Consider the following 7863-nt stretch of genomic DNA (forward strand, 5'->3'; position numbering starts at 1 on the left):
TCAACAATTCTGGCCCTTAAGTCTGGTTCAATCACTAAAGTGGCGATCCTACTTTCCACCGTCTCTGGTGCTCTCACTACTTCCAGTCGCATCTTAGCAAACTCGCGTAGGAGCTCCTCATTCTGTGTGAGGAAAGTGGCCAATTGGGGTGTAGCCTTCCTGCTCAAGGCATCTGCCACTACATTCGCCTTGCCTGGGTGGTAATTTATACCACAGTCATAATCCTTGACTAATTCGAGCCATCTGCGTTGTCGCATGTTCAAATCCTTCTGCTCGAAAAAGTACTTAAGGCTCTTGTGGTCCGTGAAGATCTCACATCGAACTCCGTAGAGGTGATGTCTCCAAATCTTCAAGGCATGTACCACTGCCGCTAGTTCCAGATCATGAGTGGGGTAGTTTAACTCGTGCGGCCTGAGTTGGCGTGACGCATACGCAATCACCTTGCCATTCTGCATCAATACGCATCCGAGTCCGATCTTTGATGCATCGGTGTACACCACATAACCTGCTCCTGGTGCTGGCACGGCTAGGACTGGTGCGGTGGTCAACTTTTCTTTTAACAGCTGGAAGCTTGCTTCACACTCCGGCGTCCAATTGACCTTAGCTCCTTTCTTGAGCTGTTGAGTCATTGGTCTGGCTATTTTAGAAAATCCTTCAATAAACCTTCGATAATATCCAGCCAAACCTAAGAAACTTCGAATCTCATTAGGTGTTGTTGGTGACTGCCAACGTTGTACTGCTTCCACCTTTGTAGGGTCCACTCGGATCCCTTCTGCCGTTACTATATGTCCAAGGAAGTTCACCTCGTTAAGCCAGAACTCACATTTGCTAAACTTAGCATAGAGCTTCTCGGCTCTCAACGTCTCTAAGGTGGTTCTCAGATGTTCCTCGTGTTCCTTCTCGTTCTTCGAATAGATAAGTACATCATCTATAAAGACTAGGACGAACTTGTCCAAGTACGGGTGGAACACGCGGTTCATTAGGTCCATGAACACCGCCGGGGCATTTGTAAGCCCAAAAGGCATTACAGTGAACTCGTAATGGCCATATCTGGTGCGGAACGCCGTCTTGGGTACATCGTCTTGTCGGACTTTCAGTTGGTGATAGCCTGATCTCAAGTCCATTTTTGAGAATACACCCGCCCCTCGAAGTTGGTCAAAAAGGTCATCAATCCTCGGTAGCGGATACTTGTTCTTGAGAGTCAACTTTTTCAACTCTCGGTAGTCGATACACATCTCAGTGTTCCGTCTTTCTTCTACACGAAGAGTACTGGTGCGTCCCATGGTGACACACTGGGTCGGATGAAACCCAGGTCTAGTAGTTCTTGGAACTGTATCTTTAGTTCTTCTGACTCGTTAGGCGTCATTCCGTATGGTGCCTTCCTTTGATACTAGGGCTGATTCAAGCCATCCATTGATTAATTTATTTTCTATGACTGGTGAAGCCATTCCTCATCTTAAGCTTCATCGTCACATACGGAGTTCTCTAATGCTTGCATCGGTCGTAATTGTAGCCATAGGGCTAGCAAATTAGACTTCGTAACCTTCTACTTAGCTGGGGTAGTCTACTTTTCGTAGTCCTAAGGATACTTTTGTGCCGGTCGTAATCCATTTTGTCATGATTTAGCACAAACTTCATTTTACTTATATTTATCCTTGAATACAGGAATAGTATAGCGGAGGTGTTGGCTTCTTTCTCCAAACATTGTTGGCTCCATGCCCATTTGTTCGACTAAACGATTCGTGGTGAAATAATCTAACATGACTTTCCAAGATGATCTAGGTCTCATGTCTAGATTAACACAAAACTCTATCGCCATTTCCTTTTTGGATCGCTTAATCGGGGGACGGTGTGGACATATCATAGAATACTTCTTCGCATTTTGTTGCTAACGTTTGTCCTTACTCCACATTGTAGGACTCCATATCCGTTCTCTCGCGATAACTCTTTAAAGAAAATTTTTGATTCTCTCCTCCCGTAGCAGGGATGGTGAGGGTAGTGGTGCTATCACGCGTTTTTTTTCTCGAATGTCTCTCCAACCTGTGGCTCTTTCTGGCCACCTCTCAGACGAATCCCTCTGGTTGATGGAATTTGTTTCGTCAAACATAAACTACGAATGTATTCGCATTTTCTCCATGATTTTCATTACATAACCATGATTGAGTCTTCGTTTCTTGTGACTCACTTATCTTACTCTTAATAAGCATTTCGATCGGTTAAACATTTGTATATATGGTCTTGTACATCATCAAAAGTCATTTGATCCATATATATTCCTTAACATTTCTCTTCTTAAGGCTAGTTACCTATCTACATAGCATAATATTCGATCTTTTACCAGCTTGTTACAAGCGGTACGTAGATGTGAAATATTTAACGTTTCGTGTTGTCGATTATGCGACGCTTCTGGCTGATGTATCATTTTCTGCACGTGTGTAATAGAAACTTATTTATCATACGTATCTGAAAGAAATTAAGGCTGTGCCTTTCCCGAGAGTCTTGTATCGAGAACTCAAAGATTAATCTAACAGTCTTAACTTGGATAGGAAACATAGAAGGAGCATGACTGAAAATTTGGAGGGCTCCACAATATCAAAGGGGACAAGAATAACATCTCTTGTTCGACTCTTATGAATTTTCATCATCAAATTGCGACAATTGATTTTGAAGGAAAATACTAAGTTCAATGGAACTTATCGTGTCAATTCAAAGAACTCAGGTGGTCCAAATGGTTTCAGATAAACCCATCGAATTTGAAAACTCACTTCTGATGGGAGCTTGAAAGAACATGAGGTAGGTCATGAGAATAAGATGATACTGTATTAACTCTCAATTTCCATAGTAGGCTGTCAAATAAGATAGTTCAATTGTCCGCTCAAATTGACTAGATCCGGACATCAAGGATGATGGTTTCAACATGTCAAGACCTCAGATGATTAGTCGCAGGAGGGTTTAGAAATGTAAACAATTGCCATGAATTAACGTTGATCATGGTTCACCAACATCATAATGTGGAAATCATGGAAATACATCAATGGATTCACAGGTAGCGACCAAAGTGAAAGAAATATTTTTGGAAAAGTCAACTACCATCAAGGAAAATGCAATACATTAGCCTTAACTTAGTGTTTCAGAAAGAAATCATGAGCTAGAAACAATGCATGTAGTGGAACTGGGCAAAACAAATTCACCCATATAAGAACGAAATAGTCACAATATGGTTGCCAAATAAGGAGGTGAACAAAAGTTCCACTTTTTGTGCCATTCTCTGAGGAGAAATGTCTGAACAATAAGCAACTTAAGGGTGAAGTTATATCGTGAGAGTTAAAGAAACCAGGATATTGATCTTATAAATGATGGGGCGTAGGAGACAACAACCAACAAAGATAATTGAGAACATATGAGTTCTTCTGAATTTAGGATTTGAAAGTGAGTCACCACTTTCGTTGAAAAAAAATGATAGCGACTTATTACTTGTAAAAACATGAGTCAATCAAAAGTCTTAAATAGACGGCAATACACCCTTGTTAAGGATGTTCAAAATGAGATTATTTTGAAGGGCATGGTCGTAAGCAACTTTAGAATCGAAGGTTTATGACCGGAGCTTAAGAAGTCAACACTTTACATTTTCTGAATAAGGAGCTCAACTACTATAGCCAACAAACTGAAAGAGAGTCACAACTTTCATAGGAAAGGAAAAAGTGAGGCATTACTTGCATAAATGCAAGTCAATCTAAAGTCTAAAGTAGACGAGGGCATTTTCATTAAGGAGGTTCATAGAAAGAAATCGATGGGAATCCAAGTAAGTACTGTTGATCATAATCATCTGTTCCAGTTATGTGACACTTTCTTGTTTGTTCTTTCGGAGCTCGAACATGATCAGAGCGTTCTAGGAAACCATACATTCCAAGCTAGGATTCCTGGTGTTATAACTAATAACTGTCGTTGAAGGTCATATTTTCATAATGTTCTCGATAAGTCAGGACGGTCATTCTCGTAAAACATTGCACTCTCCATCGTGCTTCACAGCGTGCTATAAGCATTGTTTCTAGATCGCGTAGCCTCCTTGACTTGCTACGCAAGACTGGATCACTTAATTAGATCGTAGGTACGATATCTTTTCGTGTAAGGATACACCTCCTTTACTGGATCGAGGGTACGCTCATTTCGGTTATGATTGAGTTCATGAAGACAAAGGGAACTTCATGTTGTTCACATCATTTAAAACGTTCAACAGACGCCCATGTGCCGTAGGTAGTTTCTCGTATCTCGTGTGATCGTTACCATCTAAGAATAGATGGGTTATTTATAAATTGTTAGGTTCATTCTTGTACATTTGGAATTGTTCCAATTACAACATCATGGATCGTGGTCTCGTCAAGACATAGGGTAGAGGAAAAGGTGTGGGGTCCACTTTTAGACACATTCATCTATATTTCCTCATTCTTAAAACAAAATTAGGGGTTTGCCCTAACTTGCATATACTTGTTCATTTTATCGCTTAGAAAAGCGGTAAGGAAGTCATCAACTTACAACACTGTTCAAGAGCGTTTAGTCTAACGTACTTCTTAGGCATTCTATGTTCGCATGCGTTAGTCATTCCGTAACTTTCTAAAAGTTCCTTAATCTATCATCATACTTCACATAATCGAGCATGCGTAATTAATAATACTTTAGCATTTGTCTCAAGACATCCTTATGCTTAACATTTTAAACTTGAAATTCCATAGTTCATAGGAAAATTGAAATTTACATGCTTTTCCTTGAAAACCTTGAATGTTTTCACAACATCTTCAGAAAGAAATCATTTTTCCTCTTATCAAGTTCTTTCATGAATAACTGAAAATTTTCTGGTAAGAACTTCTTTCTTACCTCATTGCTGCAGTTGAACGTGACGAGTCGAGGTGTTGGGTCCCTTTAAGCTTTCCATTTTAGTACTATTCTAGTCTAGTACTATCATTCTAGACTAAGGCTTGAAAAGAAGGTTCTTGGGTCCAGAGCGAAAGAACGTTGCTCTGATACCACTCTGTCACGACCACAACTCCCTAGTGCTAGTGAGCGTAGCTATTTCGCGACTAAACAATTCTCAATAATCAAGGGACAACATAAAAAGGATGAAATCACTTAAATCAATAGTATCAAAGGCATATGGGTACATAGTCAAAACGTGTTCAGAGTATCAAGACTAAGTTCATAGCTTTCTAGCACATAACTCTAGATTGCAGCGGAAGAGTCCAAGACAAAATAGCACGTATGAAGACATGCTACTTTGGGCTACCTAACTACTTATTTAAAATTCTTGTCCCAACACCTTCGCCTGCTCGTCCACGTTCAACCTGCACATTTGAAAATAACATGCAGGGCTGAGTATTTGATATACTCAGTGGGCACATTGCCAAAAATAGTTCTATCTTTAATTGTCAATGCCACAGTTGAGTGATCACGGGGTTTTACTTAAAAGACCCGAGTCACTAAATACTTTTCCTTTAGTAAAGATTTGATTGCGCAATCACGTAACATAGATATACCATATCTGAACCTTGTGTGAACCGGGAATGTGGCCACATTCCACGACGGTCACTGGACCGGCCAACTCCTTTGTTAGCTCACGGTCCCCTTATGTGTACACTAGTCCGAGTAGGGTTTGCGGCCCTACTGGGACCCGAATTCGATTTAACTTAAATTGGCATAGCCAAGCAGATAGGTAATCATAAAACAAAACATGGCATGACAACATACTTGAGCAAAGATTCACATTTTCATACTGAAATCACGTTTTGAAAGAATGCCCACCTCAAAAGCTAAAGCTCCTTCCGTAATTTCCTTAACTTGGCCTTAGATGACGTTCGAAGACGTCCCTTTAGGAAATAAAATACATATACTTAATTAGATTTTGAGATATCCATTAAGCTTAAACATGAATGCATCCTAAGTGCGTGATCATTTTATTCTTTCTCTAAATTTTCTAGAAGAGTTCTAGAATTCTTGAATATTAATTAAATCAGTAGATTTAATTAAATTGGGGAAAATTATTCGCTTAACTAGAGGGGGATTTGGAAACAGCGCCTCTGTCCACCGCCGCCATCCGTCGCCGCCTCCGGCGTGTGACGGCATGTCAGCCGCCTCATCGAGCTCGCCGGCATGTGACAGCAGCTGGTCTTCTTTCCGCCATTGCTCGGAGTCTCCGGATGGCTCCTACCTAAGCTAAGTCTTCCAATCTTAGCTATTTAGGTGATTTCTTTAGACAGAGTCTGTTCTTGTTCCATAGATTTTGGTTTTAGGCATATTGTAGTTGTTTCTTTTTCGAAGAAGAAGTCGGCAGCTTAAACAATCTGGACTTTTGGCTTACAGTTTTGAACTTATTTCTTACTGATTGAGAAGGGTTAACACTACTTGAAGGAAACTTGTATATAAAGTGATTTATGTTCTTAATCTAAGGGCTTCTCTGTTGTGTCTTGTTTATTTTAGTGGAGTGAGTTTCCAGCATGTGTGTCTATGTTGCAGGAGTAAAATGAAAAGAAATTCCCTTATCCTAAACATGAAAATTTGAGAGAGGCAGAGGGTTGTATGCAACATAAATGTTTCTTTTTCTCCCTTTACTTTTATCATGTGGTGTTCTAAGCATGCTTTAGGTTTGATTACTACATGATGACATGAAATTCTGGTTGGGAGGAAGGTGGAGGTGAAATTACCTCTTGGAGAAATTACTAACTTGGTATTTGTTGTTAGAAAACAAAGCTTGCCCTCCTCCTTTAGAGTTCCTAGTTGCAGTGACAAAGAAAGGGGGTGAAACTGAGTTCTCCTTTTTTGAATGAAGAGAGATTCTTGGAGATGAGGAAGGAGGAAGACATGTTACCTAAGGGATGCAGGGCTGCTGTAAGAAAGCCTGCAGAATCCTACTCCAAGCTCTCTCTCTAACTCTTAATTTGCTGAAATTTCCAGTGCATTGAAGGGAGTCTAACGGTGGGGTTGAGGGGGTTTTATAGGCTGATTTTGTACCTTAGGAGAATTAATTGAAAGCTGATTTCCCACTTGTCCTCATGTTGAAACCTATCTCACTTTTGTGATTTAGTAGTACTCTACACTAAATGCAATTTGGTCTTTAGTTGGAGATTACAAGTCCCCTCAAAACTGATTTTAGTTGATTGTGTGACTAGGAAAGCTGGTGCACAGGGGTTGTTTTGGAGGAGCAAAAAAAATGGCAGCTTTGACTTGCCTCTCTTGGGTAAGTCCTTAGTCCTTCATAGTTAAAAGAGGTGTTGTTCCTTTTCTTTAATAGGAAGACCCCTTAATTCTCTTGTAAATATGCATTAATTACTTTATTTGTAGTTTTGTAGGTGAGAAAGGAAGGTGTGGCTATTGTGTTGTTCTCGGGCTAGGCTCGCTCCCCTCGGCCCGACGGACTGCTCAAAGACGGGCTATAGTTCGGGCCTGGAGAAGAGGCCCGAAGTGCATCAAAAATTTATCTTTTCTTTTCTTTGTTTTCTTTATTTGAAGCCTTGTTCCATGTATTATTATTTTTTTTGAAGTTAGTAGTTCGTTTATTGTATATGAAACGCTATTCGAATTTCTTTATACTTGGGAAAAGACTTCTTGTCCTTCTTCTTTCATTTACATATTGTTGACGTCCTTGTGTTCGCTAAATTCTTACTTTAGCTTTTATCTCTTGCGAACCACTCTATTAAACACAAGCAAGGAAAAGTAACAAGTTTTTATTTTGTCATGAATCAAGAAAACGAAAATCCTCTAGTTCGTCTTAAGCATTAATGTATCGGGGTAATTAAAGAAGCGGGTATTACAATTACCTATCTGCTTGGCTATGCCAATTTAAGTTAAATCGAATTCGGGTCCCAGTAGGGCCGC

General features: G+C 40.0%; 1 long non-coding RNA gene across 2 annotated transcripts; it reads left to right on the forward strand.

Annotated features, from left to right (window-relative positions):
- Window positions 1-6057: 6057 nt before the first annotated feature.
- Window positions 6058-7598, forward strand: LOC125198443. 2 transcript variants are annotated; one of them, XR_007172403.1, is made up of 3 exons: window positions 6058-6231; window positions 7158-7225; window positions 7330-7598. It is a non-coding gene; the product is annotated as an uncharacterized LOC125198443 (long non-coding RNA). The 2 variants fall into 2 exon arrangements; XR_007172402.1 differs by lacking the exon at window positions 6058-6231 and having other exon boundaries at window positions 6238-7225.
- Window positions 7599-7863: the final 265 nt, after the last annotated feature.

The sequence above is a fragment of the Salvia hispanica genome, unplaced genomic scaffold, assembly GCF_023119035.1.
Source record: "Salvia hispanica cultivar TCC Black 2014 unplaced genomic scaffold, UniMelb_Shisp_WGS_1.0 HiC_scaffold_1473, whole genome shotgun sequence".
Lineage (NCBI taxonomy): Eukaryota > Viridiplantae > Streptophyta > Magnoliopsida > Lamiales > Lamiaceae > Salvia > Salvia hispanica.